This window comes from Lepisosteus oculatus, chromosome 5 (assembly GCF_040954835.1).
Source record: "Lepisosteus oculatus isolate fLepOcu1 chromosome 5, fLepOcu1.hap2, whole genome shotgun sequence".
Taxonomy (NCBI): Eukaryota; Metazoa; Chordata; class Actinopteri; order Semionotiformes; family Lepisosteidae; genus Lepisosteus; species Lepisosteus oculatus.
Window position 1 is genome coordinate 33388604 of NC_090700.1, and position 19060 is coordinate 33407663.

Sequence of the window (19060 nt, forward strand, 5' to 3'; positions counted from 1 at the left end):
TAAGCACAGCCCCCAGAACTGAAACATGTTGGCCAAATGGCAGACTCACGGTGAAAAATGCACAAAAGTCACTCAAAACGTTCAATGCATCGCACAAAAGCAAATAATACAATCAAAACAGTAAAAGTCATCATCTGATGAGCAGCACTTTACACCAGTTGCTTCAAAATAGCATAGTAAACTCTATCATTTTCAGAATTATATGCAATTGGGGGTACATGCAATCTCACTGTGGTCTGCTCATTGATTATGTAGTCATATAAAAACAGTATATTTTAGTAACATAAATGTAAACCAGGGTATTCACATTCTCATACTTGAGACATGAGAGGAGGAATTGGAGATGAAAGATTGTGACCAATCACAAACACTTATACACAAACACAAAATATGTACTGTAACTTTCCCTTTGCTGTATTTTCAAAGTAAAAACATCACATTTGGTGATAGGGAGTTTTATTGTAAACCTTCCTTCGCCAGGACAAAAAAAAACCCGCTGGGCTTAAATAGAGTATTAGGGGAGGAACTGCACAGACCTGAATGGTGAACATGAATGGTGGAAGGGAACATTCTCCATATCACCACACAGTTTAGACTGTTACAGTAGCTCCAACCTCCTATCTGTAGCTGCCTGGATCTCCTGCAATCCTATGGCATTGCAATAGTTGCCCATATTTCACTTGGCACTCTCTGTATTCTTCCTCTATCCCTTTGAGCAGCTCTTACTCTCTGGGCCTGTGGTATTCCTTTTTTTCCTCTCTGACCATTCTTTGACAACCAAAACGATCTCAGTAATGATCTCGTTTATGTGTGATTTATGAACTGAGTGATAATTTAACAATTAGTGGTGGTGGTTGAGCGCTGTCGACTCATGGCGACCCTATGGACAGTTCCACTGTCACTGTCCATAGAGTTTTCATGGCAAGATACGGAAGTAGACTGCCAGGCCTTACTTCTGCACAGACAGTACAGTATAAGTGCCGTTGTCACATATATGTGACCCTCTGCCACCACCACCACCCCATACAGCTGCTGCCCAGTCTGGGTTATTAGAGAACCTTGTGCCCGACGTGAGACACGAACCCACTTCCATGAGATTATGAGTCTTATGCTCTACCAACAGAGCTAGTCAGGGCTTAATTTAACAATTAGGGAAAGATTATTTGTATGTGTATAACATGTGAGAGTAATTGTTATAAACTGGGACCAAATGACTGAGTTTTATTTGACCACAAATTTCTAATTGATTTTTGTGTCATCTTCAGAGCATTTTTTTTACTATTTTAGACAAGAGGAGCTTGGCATTTGAATCTTTTATGAAAGCAATCATAAATTACTGTTGTGCAGGAAAATGTTTTTGTTTTGCTTATTTGGGTTTTGTTTTTAACAGTGTCATCCACTTTTGCATCCAAATTGATAATTAAAAATAGCAATTGAGAAAAACTGGAATTGTATAAATGGGAATAAACTATAGAATACAATTAAACCTGTATAATTATGGACAGCTATGTAACTTAGAAGAATTAGGACAGGAAATGATGCGTTTTTAAAGAACCTAACATAAAAATAAAGTAAGCATAAGAACAACGTTATAATTATTTAAAGGAAAATAGTGAAATATATTTATTTTTGCCTGCATTCCACTGTTATGGCATTCCACCATTCCAGATTTACACATTCCCCTAAAAGGACAAATTTTAAACTTTTAGCAGAAAAGTTTGGTTCTTTTAGGAACTGGACCAGAACAAATAACAAGATGGTTCAAATCCCTGGCTAAAACTGACCGTTCTGTTTGAGTCAGTCATTTACAGTATCTGCCCTAGTTTCTACACAGCTACAATAAGCTACACTGGGAGATTGTGCAGCTAAATATGTGATGTTAATGCCTCACCGAACAACACATTTGGGAAGATCAAAATTTGGCTAATGAGTTGTTATTGCTGATGCAGCAGATGTGATTGCAGATCCAGCTGCAGTACAGTAATTGTGGACATAATGATAATGCGTAAAGAGATCTGCTTGATTGTGGGTGATTGGTCAGAAATTAACTGAAAATGTGAAGTGCCCATGAACTGTTTCTTGTTACAGTACATACATATTTCTGTGTTAAGCTGCTGTTGCACTGCAATTTCCCTCACTGGATCAATAAATTATCTATCTCATCTATCTACCTACTGTATGTATACATGCTTGTATTATAATAGACTATAATCCAAAATATATTCCAAGTTAAATGAAAGCATATAAAATGTATCCCAATTTAAACCAAATAAATAGCAAAACGCTGTATATTTTGGCTTGATATTGAAATATATTCTTTGCCAAATCATAGTGCCAGAATTTGCTGCCTGTGATTTGTTAATGCAAATAGGCATTTGTATTAATGCAAAAAAATGTCTATCTGCCTTTTAAAGCTTTTATGTCACTTTTAAAACTGACTTGAATTTTTAAAAAAGAAGTACAGTATTTTATTGCATTTTCTGTTGTTCTGTTTTTTGCTGTTGTCAATCTAATGAGAGTTTTAGCTGCAAAGCACTTTCTCGATATGTCTTTATATTGCGCTCCTGAATAAGATGAGATGAATAAAGTAATCTCAGTTATGTTTTTGTAAAATATATTACCCTCCTTTACTGCACAATGTAAGATAAGAGGGCCCAGTCAGACATTTTCTCCTTTCAAATAGCATTTGTGCTCCAATTACAGTTTCCACTTCGGCTTGGGAAAGAAGTGTCCTTAGCTTTTTTAAATCAACAAAGTATCACATTAACACCTCATAAGTGCTGCATCTTTTGAAAGGAAATTACACATTACAAGAAACAACTTACAACGTGAAACAAACAGAAAAATGGTCTAGCTAAGCTACAGTATAATAATTCAGGTTATTTTTGTCTGAGCAGTGCACTTTCCCCTGTGGTCAAAACCGTGACCTTTCTAACTAATACTCTGTGCTCTTGTAGCTCTAACAATCAATGATAAGCTGCTGAAAAACTATAAACTGGGGTTGCTTACCTCATAAATACTAAAAACAGGTAATCCAGAACAGTACAAGTCTTTTTACAGTACAGTACTTTTATTTTGCTATACATTTTAGTCATTTGTAATTTTTTTGCATGATGTGTCTTTAACACAAGACAATGCTTGCCCAATCCCTTAATGCTAGCATTAACAGCCTGTGACTGCTGCACCATTACATCTCCTACAGCTTGTTTTTTCTTCTACATGCTCAATTTCTCTTGGAGCCTTTTGGTTGTAACAAAATATAAAGAGGACTGAGCAGCAGCTGAGATTCTGTATTAGAAGGAAATTGCTTTTGTAAAAACTGATCAGCTTTTCAACTTATCTGGTAGCTCAACAAGTATTCACAGGTGGTGAATTTATTATGCAAAATTAATGTCATTGTATGTTTTGCACTGCTTCTTTCTGTTGTGCTTAATGAATACCCTGGTATCCATTTTGTGTTAATAAAAGGTGAGGCAGAAGAAAAAGAGGCAGAAGGAGTACTTTTAAAAAATCTGTTAGATTGGTTACTCCAATGTTTATAGTTTATAACAAATGTTTGGAAGAAAGGTTAGATCCTAATCTTGCACACTTCTGTTCTCTTACATACTGCATGTAAGTCTTGAACTGGAGACTTCCTGTTGTGCATCTGTCCCACCATTCCCTAGCTCACTCCTCACAATAATTCCCTCAGCTAGATGAGTCACACCAAATACTCGACATATTTCATTCACATTTGTGAGCTATTGTGTGTATGTCATCTTTGTATTCCTGTAAACATTTTGGTGCTTAGTACCTTTTTAGATAAAGATCCATCCATCCATCCGTTTTCTACCTGTTTTATCCAATTTAGGGTCGCAAAAGAGCTGGAGCCTATTCTGGCAAGCACAGGTGCAAGGCAGGGTACGCCCTGGATGGAACACCTGTCCATCGCAGGGCACAGACAGACATGAACACAGACATACACACTCAAACCTAGGTCCAATTTTCCCAGAATTCCGACCAGAATGTCTTTGGACTGTGGGAGCAAACTAAAGGAAACCCACGCAAACACAGAGAGTTAACATGAGTCTAACATGCAGACGCCACACAGATAGCACCCCAGGTCTGGAATTGAATCCAGTGCTGCAAGCCAGCAACCACGTGTGCCGATAAAGATACAGTACAATGATATTTAACTTTTGTTTTTCTAAACTCTGGAAGTCGCTTATTTCACTGCCCATGCACATCTGTATACTGAAAGGATAAACGTTTTTAGCTAAAAAAGAGAGAATAATAATAACATAAAGATCCTTGGTAATATGCTGTTGATTGTAATGTTGATCTGTGGCATTTCACATGAATTTGGTATATAATTGTAGTAAAAAAAAATTAAGAATGTGATTTAAATTATTACTTGCAAATATTGAATTCCCTTGACTGATTTCTGTCAAACGTGAATATTTTGTTTTTTGAAAAAAAAAAACAACCAAAATAAAAAATATAATCCTGTGGAAATTCTTTGATTCTTATCAGAAATTCTGACATTGAATTCTGCGTCCATAATCCTTATGCTTTCATGCAAATGTCTTGAAGGTCTTGTTCAGCAATCCTGTTCTTTTCTGCAATTTGAACATCTTTGTGCAGTCCCTGAAGGACTGCTGTAGGAGAATTTAATGTAATCATGCTGGATTTGTATGTCCCAGGCTAATCGGAATGATGATCGATTTGGAGTTCATGGGAATTGACACTTGAGTAGTGTCAGAACTTTAAAAGGTTAAGCAGATCCCCTTTCCAGAATAATAGGTACAGTAGTCTGAAAGGCTTATGTTTCTACCAATTATGCAGACAACACTTCAGGCTCTGTTCTTCTATTTATATAACTGTGACCAATGAGTCCAGTCTTTTTAAGATCTCTAGATCTTTGCTTAGCATGGCAGTCTGTGGGCAGTGAAAGTAGCAATAACTGGACCTTGATAAACAACCTATTTTTGAGCAGAGACATACAGTATGTGAATTTTTAAATTAAGAAGGAGTATATTTGGGTCTGTTTCTTCATTTTCATATCCTTGATGTGTTATGAGAAATGTGTCGGAGAGTGAGAAGTCTGAATCCTTATTTATTTTCATGTGTAAGTTTATACAGTATGTCGGAAAACAGTCTTTTACATAATTGTGCTGATTCTTTCCTTCTTCGCTGATTCATTTAGACCATCTGGTGGCTTACGCTGAATAAATATGTGCTGGTACTTGTTCAGAGTATTTGTGATGTTAACTTAATTGAGATTTTTCATAGCATGATTTTATCTGCAGTTCTTTTCACTGATACAATTTCTAACAAATTTAATTGAGAGTGTTAGGGAAAAACAAGGCCATTTTGCGTTATTTAATTTTTGGATTCTCCCCTAAGCTTAGGACCTGATAATAACTGCCACTGACAGGGTTTATCCTTTTCAGTCTCTTCAGATCTTCATCTGGCTCTTCCCTAGAGTAACTCCTCTTTCTGCTGACCAGACTTTCACTTTTTTTCCACTGTCCTGTTTTTCTGTAACAAAATGTTCCAATTTTGTTTTATTTTTTAGTTTATCTAGTTTTTTTTTTCTTTTTCATATACTGTATATCAGTGTTAGAGGTTGCTCAGGCAAAAGAAAAGGGAAAAAGTATTCTAGGTGAGCTTTCTGTAACGCTGTGTCATCCTATGACTTTGAGTGTCCTTCTTGCCGTATTCCTGAACGCTGGGTTGGTGTAATTCAGTTGTGAGAATAGGAAAACCTCAAACTACAGGCTATGTCACAGAGTGTCATCCTGACCCTGACACATGTTTCATAATCTCCCTTGGTCTCCTGGGACCTGCCTAGTTAGATGACACAATCTATTAACAGTTAATTGTGGTGCCCTAAAATAAAGTCGGACCTCATATTCCTAAACTTTGTAGTAGTCAGGCATCTCATGATAAACATGAGCAGCTGCAGTGAGGGTTATGATAAATGATTTGCCTTTGCCTTTGCCTTAGACCGAAGCTCTTGGCCAAAAGTCGCATTGTCAGGTTTGTGCCATGTGAAAGAAAGTGCTCGGACCCTCTCATTCTCTTTCTGATCAAGACCTTGTTGCCATTCTCGCAGGCAAAGAGCTGGGGGGGGGGGGTGTAAATGAGCCCAATCTTTTAATGATCTAGATCCTTTCAGTATGCAGATGCGTGTGGGCAGTGAAATAAGCGACTTCCAGAGTTGAGAAAAACAACCTACATCACATAATGGTGTATACTGCATATATATAGCAGTCTGATCATTAATGTTTTCAGTTTTATTTATATCATTGAGCTATTTGAGCTTTTTTGGCAACTCTTCCCTTCAGACAGCTACAACTCTTCATTCATATTTATGTAATTATTTATTTCCATGTCTGCAACTGAGCAGGAAGCTCAGAAAAGATGTTCCTGATTAATATCCACTGTAGTGTTCCATGTGTACTTTTTTGATTTTGTAGGGGATCATTTGTGGATCAAAACAACCATACAGTACAGTATGTTTTAAAGAAAAGTAAACAGGGGCTACTTCACCGAATCATGAATATAAGCAGGTGTGAGCCTGGTCAGTACCTGGATGGGAGACCTCCTGGGAAAGCTAAGGTTGCTGCTGGAACAGGTGTTAGTGGGACCAGTAGGGAGCACCCGCCCTGCAGTCTATGTGGGTCTTAATTCCCCAGTATAGTGACGGGGACACTATACTGCAGAAAAAAGGCACTGGCCTTTGTAAGGGATTTAAAACTGAGGTCCTTGGTCATTAAAATTTCCAGCGCATTTTTCAACAAGAGTAGGGGTGTTAACCCCAGTGTCCTGGCTAATTTCCCCCTGGCATTTACCAATCATGTCCACCTAATAATCCTTCATGATTCTTAGTCTATGTGGGTCTTAATTCCCCAGTATAGTGACGGGGACACTATACTGCAGAAAAAAGGCACTGGCCTTTGTATGATTCATAATTCATATGATTCATAATAATTCATGATTCATAAGCGCTTTGAGAAGCCACCTTTAAAGGCGCTATATAAAATAAAGTTTTTTTTATTATTATTATTATTATTATTATTATTCTGTTCAATGGCTTCATGATTCTGTTCTCCTCCTCACTGGTGGCTGGTGTGCCGTCGCATCATCCAGGCAGGGCCGCACATTGGTGGTGGTGGAGGGTAGTCCCCATTACCTGTAAATCGCTTTGAGTGGAGTATCCAGAAAAGCGTTATATATGTGTAAGGAATTATTATTATTATTATAAACAGACAGAACATATTTAAATATTTTGCCGTATTATTTTACCATTTTGAGATAGGTGTTCTCAAAGGAATCAATAACTTGTACATTGAATGCTTAAAATTAGAAGCCCTGATAGCATGGTGTATCTTTTGAGATTCCTGGACAGCCTGATGGTGTCACAGAGGATCTTGAAATGGTGCATGCAGCAGAATGTTTAGAAAGAAATGTGTTTTCAACTTCTAAGCTGTTCTCTTCTGTTAGGTGGGTAAAATCTTGTTAAAAACATATAATAACTGCTGATGAAGAGCAACACAGCAGAGAGGTATCAAAGCTGCTGTGTTCTGACTCTCAGTCTCAGGGGGCCCTAATAAGCATTAATTAAAACTTACCTTCCTGAATAAAAGCTAAACAGTAAAAAGCATCTTGCAAGAAATAGAACATCCAAGATGCACTCAAACAACCCCAAAGCAATGTGGTTTTATATTCCAGTGCTGTGATTATTGTTTTGAAATGACTTGATTATCTGAAGAAAGAGCAAAATACAGCATACAGTAAAAATTCCATCATACTTGGTAAAACCTTTATGATCGTTTGTTACCCATAAAAGTCCGTACCAAGTCTCTTTGTACTTGACATTGCAGCATTTACTGTAAACTACAATCCTGCAGCCCTCACGAGGACAAGATGACTGAAATTTGATGAATAGTTGGGAGCACTTTGCTATTAAGTGCCAAGTTAACCACCTTGTATTTCACCCCTGCTTCCTTATGATGGACGGTGAACCTCTATTTACACCGGAGGTGAGTCAGTATCTACAAATGGACTCAAAATGGTAGAATAAACAAAGAAGTACAGCACTTGCACAAGGTGCATCCACAACAGGTAAGACAAAAATGCTAACAACAGCCAATACATACTGTAGATGAAACAAGGAATGTTTACTGCAAGTACTGTAACCAAAATAAAAGTGCAAAGATGTGGCAACAAAGGATATTATATTTTCTTGAATTACATGATTAATTAGGTAAGTGAATAATAAGTGTTTATGAACACACAACCTGCATCACACCCATTCCCTGCATTAGGAGGATTGTACGAGCAAGAAGACCCCTTCTTTCTTCTACAAAAAGAAGGGGTTCTTAAACACAGAGGCCCAGGTCTCTCCTATCTTTTCTTTGCAGTTCAATGGCTGCAGTCATTTCTCACTTCTCCACCTGATCGGCTGCATAGTGTGGTTGAAGGTATAGAATGGCTGTCATGTGACCCAGGCCTGGCTGACAGGATGATGTGTGTTCTTGGCTGTATGTAAAGCATCTGGAGATTTATTATTATTCAATGGATTTAAAACAATGTCTATCTCTGAGAAAGAGAATAAAAAGAATTGCAGAAAGAAATAACAGTGATTTCAGAAATGTTTTGAACACTGTCTTATGGAATCTGTACAGTTTTGTCTCACACGGATCTGAGATGAACGGACTTGGATGAGTTTTATATGGGTTAATGATTATGTTATTTTGTGCTTTAAAATGGGTACGTGATATGGATTATTGGGCCCAGTATCTAGAAAAATTCTTTATAAATTCTTTACTCTCTCTAGAGTATTATAACATTTTCTGAAGAACTTCCAACAAAGTCAGTAAAACATGTTCTGTGAGTTTGATCACTGTGTTGCTATAGTAACAAAACTCATGGGATTCTTAATGAGTTTCATTTAACATATACAGCTCTACAGTCGTCTTCGACTTACAATGATCGCAGATTTAACTTTAATGCATGGATGACGTTCAATGTTACTGTTTTGGAAGTGCAACAGGAAAACACAGAGTAAGGCAAGGTTTTGATGCTGATCTGTAACTGTGACAGTTGAGTGCCTGGATAGACTCTGACTTTACCGCAATCCTAAATTGGATAAAGTGGGCAGAATATGATTGGGTGGAAAAAGTAAACTTGGGTTATGTAATTCTGACTTTTCAGACAAGCTTGGAGGCCATATATTGTTTTGAGGTTAAAATGCAAACCAGATCTGCTTTCATCAGGGCAGTATAGTATTACACAAATTCTGAAAAAAACAGTTTTTGTCGTTAATAAATATAATAGTAAAATAAATTAACATAGTTGTAATCAATTTGATGAAAGCAAGCAACAGTGACCACTTCACAATTATAGTTCCCGACTGGACTTACAACTGGCATTTGATAGTTGGCGATAGCTGTGATAATAGCATGTTAGCGATCACATGAATTCTGTACATACGAAGAATGTTTTATTGTAAAATAAAATAATAGAAAAAAGAAATGGTATCTGTACTGTATCTGTCGATCTTCTGTGGAATTTTTTTTAGGGATTAATGTTGACAGGCTTAATCAAAATTTGATTCCTAAAGTGAATCAAAGTGTAGCTTGAAATATTAATTAATATATCCAGAATAAATTTAAAGCTGTGTTTTAGTTATTCAAAATGTATTGTAACTACTATATTAAAGAGCATAAGCATTATTTCCACCCCAATTTAGGAAGCTTTAAGCTCAATATCAGATTTCTTGTGTGTTTCAGTACAGAAATGTAAGAACATAATGTCAGTTAATGAGGGCAGTTTTTATGACTTAAGTTGCACTAGCAAATCTACTTACAGAGATGTTTTTAAATTTTTTGCTAAGTTAATAAAGCGCAATGTGCTGCTTTTTATATAACACTATAGAGAAACAATATACAGGGATACAGTTTACATTCCATTATTGCTTTCATTTGTTAATCCATGGCTTGGGAAATAAATGGAAATAATCCAAAAAATGATATCTCAGTGCTTCCTGGCAGACACTAACTACTTTTACATTTTCATTTGATTTGTATTTATATTTGTAATCACAATTAGTAAGTGATTTTTGCACAGGTTTTCTTATTTTGTTGCTTTAAAGCTTGCAGTGATGAAACTTTGAAACAGCAGTTAATATTTTTACATACAGTACACAACCTACTTCAAAAACTGAAAAAAGAAAATAGAAAAATGGAAAAGCCACGATTGTCTAAGTATCCAAACTATTTGCTGGGATGAGGTTACAAAAAATCTCTGAGCGTCTCTGTGAGCACAGTCTACTAAATCATTAAGAATTGGAAGGTGCATCACACCATTTATAGACTTCCTAGATCAGGCCATCCCTTCAAACTGAGAACCTGACAAGGAGGAATCTGGTGAGGGCTGCCACTGTGAGGCCAACAACAACTTTGAAAAAGCTACGGGGTTCAATAAGTGATATGGGGAAATGTGCATCAATCCTCAATATTCAGAATATTTCACAAAACTACCCTTTTGATGACATGAAAAAAAAAGAAAACCCGTTACAAAATGGAAGCCATCTCAGAGGTGGCATGGAGTTTGCAAGAACGCCCCTGAGTGATCCTGCAAAAATGTTACAAAAAGGTCTTGTAGTCATTTGAGACCTCACTGAAACATTGCAATCTACAGTAAATGCACATCACATGCAGTATGGTGCGGTGATCTGTGAGCTCGTGCATCAGAGCACCTTGCTAAGATTGGTGGTGAGGTCCAGGTGTGGTGGTCTGGGCAGACGTGTCTAAACGGTAAGATACTCCACTTACTGTATAGCAATGAATGGCAACCTCACAATACTTCGTTGATAAGGTCTTGGGACCTTACATGCTTTCTGAGACTAATCCTGATAAAACAAGAGCCACAAAGCATTAAGTGCGTCCTAATGCTGCTCGTATAACAGTATTATAAAGTTTACAGAAAAGTAAAACAAAAGATATAGAAAACAACCGTCATTCAAAAACAGCTACAGATTTGGTGGGCGATCTATGTTTTGGGCACTTTGCACTCCATGTCCTTCTGATTAAAAATGTTGCTCTTTCATTTTCTCATGTTGATTTCTGCTTAAATCTGATCCTGATTTAATTTTGTTAAACCTGAATACTATTTCATCTTTTACTGTAGTTGCAGTGAAACACTGTACTTTACCTTTTTTTCTAGTATGTGTATTACTTCCACTGCTGTTACAGTATGTGCAACTGAGAGCTTTTTGGATCAATGAAAAGAAAGAAGACGAACAAAGCTGCCTAACAAAGCCAATGGAAAGAAAATAGTCTAGTTCTGTTTAGTTAAGATGCAAAACATATTATAGGAACCTGAGCTAGAAAACATTACTATAATTAATATTATAGCTAAAATATTAGCTACTACCTGAGCTAGAAACTGTACTGTGGATGTGTCATTTTGGGATATTTCTCTGAAGGATAGCAGAGAGCTCTGGAAAATCCTTAATGGTGATAACAGCACACAGATGTCACCTGTGTTAGGAAGGATGATAGCTTGTTGATACTGTCTTTGCAGAAATAATTGCTTTGGGAGGTGGGGGAGTTTTGATTGAGCTAGAGACAGGCAATTTAGAGAGAATTGTCCAAAAGCCAGACTGCTCACCTAACATTATTGTTTCCTCTGGGCTTGTGTTGCGAGAAAACATTTATTTCTGCTTTGGTTATAGCAAAACTGGCATATAAATAGATCCAGGAATGTCAGTATAATACTTTGTCAAAAACCTATAGTATGAAGCAAAAGGGTCTCTTCAGATATTCTGTGTGTGATCTATTAGTTTAAATATGCTAGTATTCATTATTATATTTATAATATATTTAAACATTGAGTGTTGGTTGTTACTTTATAATTATATAGTTAGGTTCTGTTTTTTTTCAGATTTTGTTTTCCATCAGAAAAGTAGGACTTTGAGTAGGCTTTCCATTTGTTCTTTTTGCCTACAGTATAAAGACATAGGTTCCAGTAAAGATAAGATTCCTATGGTAAACTCAACAACAACAAAAAAATCTATCTCAGACCGTAAATGTAAATTTAAATGATTTATTCTGTTAAATCTCACCGTCCCTTTTAAAGTGACACTATAGCATGATAGCATTGCTCTCTTCCACAGTTTTATTTTAATCTGTATCCAAACACTGCCAGTTACAGCACACAAAAAAGGTTCCATTTTTGCACTTTGTTAGGAAACATAACTCAGGCATCCTTTTAAATCTAACACAACAATATGATTCTATAGTATTTGATAATTATTTCTTTTATATTTCAAGGCTTCTTCCATTCCAAAATCTTAAATGAGCTAGACTCAGTATTCCAATAAGTATGTAACACAGCATTTCACTTCACTATTTTCGGGTGCTTGCATGCTGTAATATGGTGGATCTATTGTCTTCCTGTGGCTAATATCTACAGTGGTAATCTGATGATTAAATCAGTCATGACTTCAGTCAAGAGACACTGCCACTGGCAATGCAAAAAGTTCACATTAGGGGTCTTCGCTGAATAAGTAGCCAAAAAAATACAAGGCTGACTGACTCTGGAAATGTGGATGTCAGTCTGCTGGAAGCTCCAAGACTTCAGGGTTGTGATATTATAGCTTTCAGATGCCTGGAGTTCATAAAGGTTTGAGCATGTCATTGTAATCAATCTCAGGGTACTGGCTTTCCTTTAATAGAGAAGGGCTGACATCTTAAAGAAGAATATCTTTACAAAATCTCAATGAACTGTACTAAATGACCCTTTTCATAGGTGAAAGCTCATCTCTAAAAACTTCACAAAAGATTAAGTTTAGTATGACAGACAATCGAGTTCTTTAATAAAGGGCAAGACTGAAAAACTTCCAAACACACACAATTAACACATTTAAGTTGAATGTTTGAAGAGAATTAGATCTTTATGAGGAAATTTGTCAACCACCTTCTGAAAATCTATTTTTTCCTTATTTATTAAACCAGTTGTATCACTACTTTTTCACCTTTTCTGTGTAGCATGCTGAACAACTGTCTACATCCATTCATAATTGATTCAGCTTTCATTTGTATTTACCTCACTGTGACTTAATTGTTTGAACAGGTTAAATCCATACATGCTGTTTCTACCTGAAGATGCTTCAGGCCAGACAGAATTAGTAAAGTACTAAAGCAGTTATCAGCCATGTCTGGTGCTGATTTTCCAGTTGGTTTCTCCCAGTCTATGTGAGATAAATTAATACATGTACCATGAAAAACACATCATCCTTTTCACAAATTTCTCAGGTTTCATTATACAGTATTGAATTATAATTAACATTTGTATTAGGTGATCTGTACTGGAGCTGTGGTAGCTCAGATTGCAAGGGTGTCTAGTTCCTAACTGGAAGGTCCTGGTTCAATCCCAGGTAGGGGCAGGTGATGTAGCTTGCTCTAATTCTTTCCAGATAGCTCCCAGGCCCACTCAGCCTGCTTGTCAAATGAGTACCAGCAGTTAATCCTTCTGGGGGTAAAAGGCTGGCTGGAGTGTGATACTGACCAGATTACCTCCACCTCCAGTGTTAGATGGTCAAGAAAAATTGCCTTGCCCCCCATTCCCCCCATGGGCCTTAATGGCCTGCAAAGGGACTGACTTACCTATTAGGTGATCTGAAGCATGTTCTAAAGGATGTGCTTTTTGAAGTTTTTTTCTAAGTCTGTACCATTTAGATGCTATGATTCATGATTCATATACAGTAGGTATAGTTCCTAAACCTGAATATTCATAAGGTCTAGCAAGCTGTGCAGTTGTGATTTACACAGTAAGCAGAAAGCTTGATATCAGGATATCAAGACAATTGTGAACCGTTTGGTGTGAGACAGGAACGACTATGTAGGGAGGTGACACAGTCCAATAAATGATATTTGCCTGCTTTTTTTATGTTATAAATTATTTTTATTTTTTAAATACTGTCCTAAAGGTATTTTCTCAAAGGTATGATCTAGTACATTTCAGAGCAGTTTATTCTGAGATGTGTGGCATGAAGGCACCATGGTGGGCATTGCTGCCTTTTAGCACTGTGGCCCCTGGTTCAATTCTAGACCTGGAGTAATATCTGCGTTGAGTTTGTTTGTTCTGTGCCTGTTTGTGTGGGTTTCTTTGGGTGCTCTGGTTTCGTCCTGCAGTCCAAAGACTTATTAGTAGGTTTCTGGGAAAATTGGCCCTGGTGTGAGTGTGAGTGTGTGTGTCTGTGTCTGTGTCTGCCTACCCTGCGATGGACTGCTGTCTCAACCATGGTGTATCCTGCCTTGCTGGGACAGACTTTGTCACCCTCACGTCGGTGTACTGGGTAAAGTGGTTAGAAAATGGATGGATGCATTACTCTGTGTATTATTCAGTAATTTGTTCTACTGTTGGGCTACAAAGATTTCAGATCAGTGTTGCTCTTTGGTTCAGTCCCTAAATCCATCCAACAATCCATTACCAGCAAGCTACTTATCCTGCTGTGGTCACAACAAACTAGAACCTCTTCCAGAATCACAGGACACAAAGCATGAGTGCTCTGGGACTATAAACTAGATGCCAGTCCACTGCAGGGCCACTGTGAAAGGGGCAATTTAGAATAGCCAATCTAGCCTAGCCAAAATGTATCTGAAGATGAGAAGACATTCTGTGAGAAAACAAATTCTGTGAGAAAACAAATTCCACAGTACTCTAGCCTCCACCTCAAATCAAAACTGATATGAAACCAGCTAATTCAAAGGAATGAACAGATTGACAAATCAAACTGGACCTAGATCTTGCAGTGGGTGTAACTGAATACTTATTTTCACATACTGTATCTCTGTTATGTTATTTCAATGCTTTACAGTACATATTAAGAACTCTTTTTATTTACAGAATAGGAAACTGTGTTACTTAAATGGAGAGACAATCCCTTACCTACCAGAAGATTAACAGAACATTTTTCTCAAGACACCAGTCCTGCTGGATTTTGAACAGCGCCTCTGTATCTCATCAATATGCCTCTTGATCACAGGCTGCCTTCTCAAAGCATAACCGAGCAGTGGTTCACTTAGCTCTCCATATTTAAGAAGCTTAAAGGAAAGTAATTTCACCCAGCAGAAATTCAATATCTTCCAAGCTTTTCTGATATTTCATATCAAAGAAATATAAAAATGGATTTAACTGCATTCATGGCAAACAGTGGAAAAAGGAGAATTCTGACAAGCATTATCTGTCTAAAGTATTAAACTGTTTATATATATTGCATACACATGTGCTAAGTCTGATTTTGGTAACTATACATAATATAAAATCACACTTAGTTACTTAGACTGGTGCACCTCTGCCATCAGTCTGTAATGATCCATATACACTAATAGGTCTTTCACACAATTCTGAAAATGCTGATTCAGAATTTACTCACAACCAATCTGCAGGTTCCAAATGGGCACTGCTGTCATCTTTGGCACAGAATGTGTGAGTTATATATCTCTATAAATTAAAATGGGGTTTCAAAGGGAAGCTTTTATATTTTAAAACAAGGTATTTACTGGGGTTTCTGAACTATCCCATTTAAAAATATTCTTAGTTTTTTTTCTCATTTTTGTACTCCCATGTTCACTATTCTTGTACACTTTGGCTGATTTTTATGTTTGTATGGACATTCATGGTTTTCAATTGATATTTTATGTCCAGTTTGTCCTATAAACATATGAATTTCCACATTTACTGTATGCAGAAAGTCTCAATAATTCTTACAAATACTGATAACAAGAGGTCCTTGCTGGGCTTTCTAGTTCATATTATTGCTTTTTTATAGTTAAAATCTTCAGAAACTGTTTCACTGCTCTGATTTTTAGCTTTTTTACGTTTCAAAGTGATCTGTCTCTGGGTTCATAGCAGAAATAAAGGAGGGAGAGCTATATAAAAATGAAAGTACTGTTTTAAGGCATATGTAATGATTAATGTGACTTGAAAGAGAGAGTGAGATACAACATCTGTTCCTGGATTGAAACTGGCCTCCTGTCTATTGCATTGCCCTACAAAAAATCAGATGAAATTCACTGACCCATTTTCTTCTTAACCCAGTACACCCAGGGAATAGGATTTGAAATCTGAACAAAATAAAATCTGAATAAAAAAGAAAAACAAAAACAAAACAAAAGTTATGCTTGTATTTAAATAAGAGTGCTTATGAGGCAGATGTTGTTAGTGTTAATCGTCAGTCTAAATACTGTCGTTCCCAAAGATTAATTTAGCTCCTGTCCTATGACCACCTTTGCTGTGTTCCTTGTCAGATGATTTTGATTCTGTCAATCAGACATGTCTGTCCGCTGTGATCACCTAATGTAGCCTGTCCCTTGACCTTGCTTAACAGCACATCAGCCTTTAATCCATTTCATACAGGTCATCACTACCTTTCATATTAAGGAATATGAAGTGACAACATTTTGGAAGATTCTTCCTACTGCATACCTATGCTTCACATTTCCTCTTATCATCAGGTGACCCGATTAAATCATTTTCTTGTAATACTGTATTTAACTTTTTGTACAGTGGTAATCCAGGAAGCACAAGAACTTGCTTTTCTGTGTTGGCTCAGGGAAATAGCTACAGTACATATCAATCTCTATAATCTGTTTTATGAGTGCGGAAACACTGACTGCTGAAATAAAACTTTGTTCTACACCACTGCACAGAAAGCACAGTATACGGTAACCATAGATAAAAAGTAACATTTATAAAATCTTACTGCAAGTTACAAACCTAAAGCTGTAAAGGTAATGTAAGCATGGTTGCAAAAATGACAAAGAATATGAAAACACAAGTTATTCCTTGATTTGGGAGGGAGCATGAACGAAAAATGGAATTAAGGAGAAGTTAGTGCTCTTGGGTGAAATTCTGGACTGGGGTGCCTTCCATGTGGAGTTTGTATGATTTTTCTGAGTGTAATTTAATTTCCTTCTCCACTTCAAAGGACGATTGTTTAATTTTTTAAATTGTGGTGTATCTAAATTGTGGACTGTGCAGGTATATGTGTACTGTATGTGCACTGAAATCCTATCCAGGGTGAAGTACTCCCTTGTGCCAGCATCTTCCAAAATAAGCTCCAGGTTGCTGTGGCAGGTTAGCTTCAATTGAAGTCCTCATCCAGGCCTATACTGTCCATACTTTCCAATGCAGGATGTTTAAGGGTACACCCTTACAAATGTAAATAGGCTCTGGAAGGCTGTGACACTCATTAAAAGATGAATTTTAACATCTGTCTGGAATTTGACAGGAAGCCACTGGAGATATTGCAAGGCAGGAGTTATACTGTACATATGAATGCCAGAATGAGGCCTGGTCAAATACTTGGAAGCAGAGGTACAGTAGGAACACAGTGAGATTTACAAGGCATTTTTCAAAACCCCAACAACAAGGACCTTACAGTAGCCCATTCTACATGAGACAAAAACATACAGTAGTTCCTCTGCAGCAGATATTGCCAGTTGTATGGGTTATAGTGAAGCAATATTCCTAAAATAGAAGAAAGTGTTGTTGGTTGTAATTAACTTGTTTTTATTGGTAACTATAATATTCTTTATTATTTTGTATGAATAATACTGTACATCAAACAAGCAAGTTATTCAAACAATTTCAATGTTTACTGTATTTATTAAGCCATTCTAAACTAATTTAAGCCATGTGCAGATATTTTTTATAGTTTTATGTGAAATATGTATTAATTTAATATTCCAGTAAAACATTCCAGTACAATATTCCAGATAGTAAAAACCTTATGCCTTTGAATTTTAGCTTTAATTTAAGACATAAAACAGGCTTCTACTTATAAACATACAGAGATATTACAAAATGTTTGAAGGGACATCATACCAGGTGGAAATGTACTCTTGTTCCTGAGACAACAAGTGTTGGCATGGTTTTTCTGTTATTATTTCACTATTTTATACATTAATACATACTGTATGTTGAGAAAATTTTAACTGTGATATCTGAAAGAAATACTATCCAGTTAATACAGTACTTGTTATTATTGAAAGAGAAAACTACTTGTAGAAAACTGTTCTTGAGGTATATTAGATTATTATTAAATATAAAAATATGATTATGGCAAATGTGAAATGTTCTCATCTGAAGTTAATTTACAGAACCATCAAAATCAATGTGGACCATATCCATCCCATCAAACAATAAAGAAAGCATCACCTAACATTGGCAGTTCTTCTTTTTTAAAGAACGCTGTAAAGAGTTAATACTGTAAATACTTCCTCAGTACATTAGAACAAACATGTGTTAACTAGGTTTAGTGCCTTGGGTCCTTCAGTCTGTTCTGAAACAAAACTGTTCAGGTTTACTGTTTACAAGGCTACCAGCTTTAAGCTATGAAGACTGTCAAGCTGTTACAGATTTTAACGTAGGGGATAAATAGTGCCAAAACTAGAACTTACTCAATACTAAAACATATTGTATATCTTCATGACAAACGTAGACATACTGTACAACATCAATACAGAGAAGAAATTAAGCAGCCCAACCTGTGATGTACTCATCTGATGTCTAATACAGCAAATTAAAAGGGCATCAAGAGAGAACTTTCAACAAGGTATTTTTTATGTCATATCCACCTTATTATGATCTCTCCTAACGTCCTCCTGTACCCACAACGACTGTACTCCTACACCACCACACACACATGTAAGCCGAAATTGTACTGTCCCCTCGATAGCCCAGTAAAACTGTAACAGGCATAATAATATTTAATATTTATTAATTAACCATACTACTTTTAACCATACTATTTTTTGCACTGTTCCAAGAATTACTTTGCACTGTTTTTGTCCTGTTATATTTTCTCTGTTTGCGGAATTTTGCACAGTTTTGACTACTTGATTACATGTTATTTATGTGATGTTATTATATGTTACTGTTATTGCTATTGTGTAACTATCTATTGTCTTATCTTCTGTACTATTTATATACTGCACCTGAGTGACTAATGAGAAACACTTTTCATTATACTATGCACCTGTGTAAGTTTAATGACAAAGTT

At 36.4% G+C, this 19060-nt stretch overlaps 1 protein-coding gene across 12 annotated transcripts in view; it reads left to right on the top strand.

The window, feature by feature from the left end:
* The window catches only part of ppfia4 (PTPRF interacting protein alpha 4), a 122115-nt gene that overhangs the window by 54631 nt on the left and 48424 nt on the right, over window positions 1–19060 (top strand). The gene's annotated exons all lie outside the window — the stretch shown is intronic.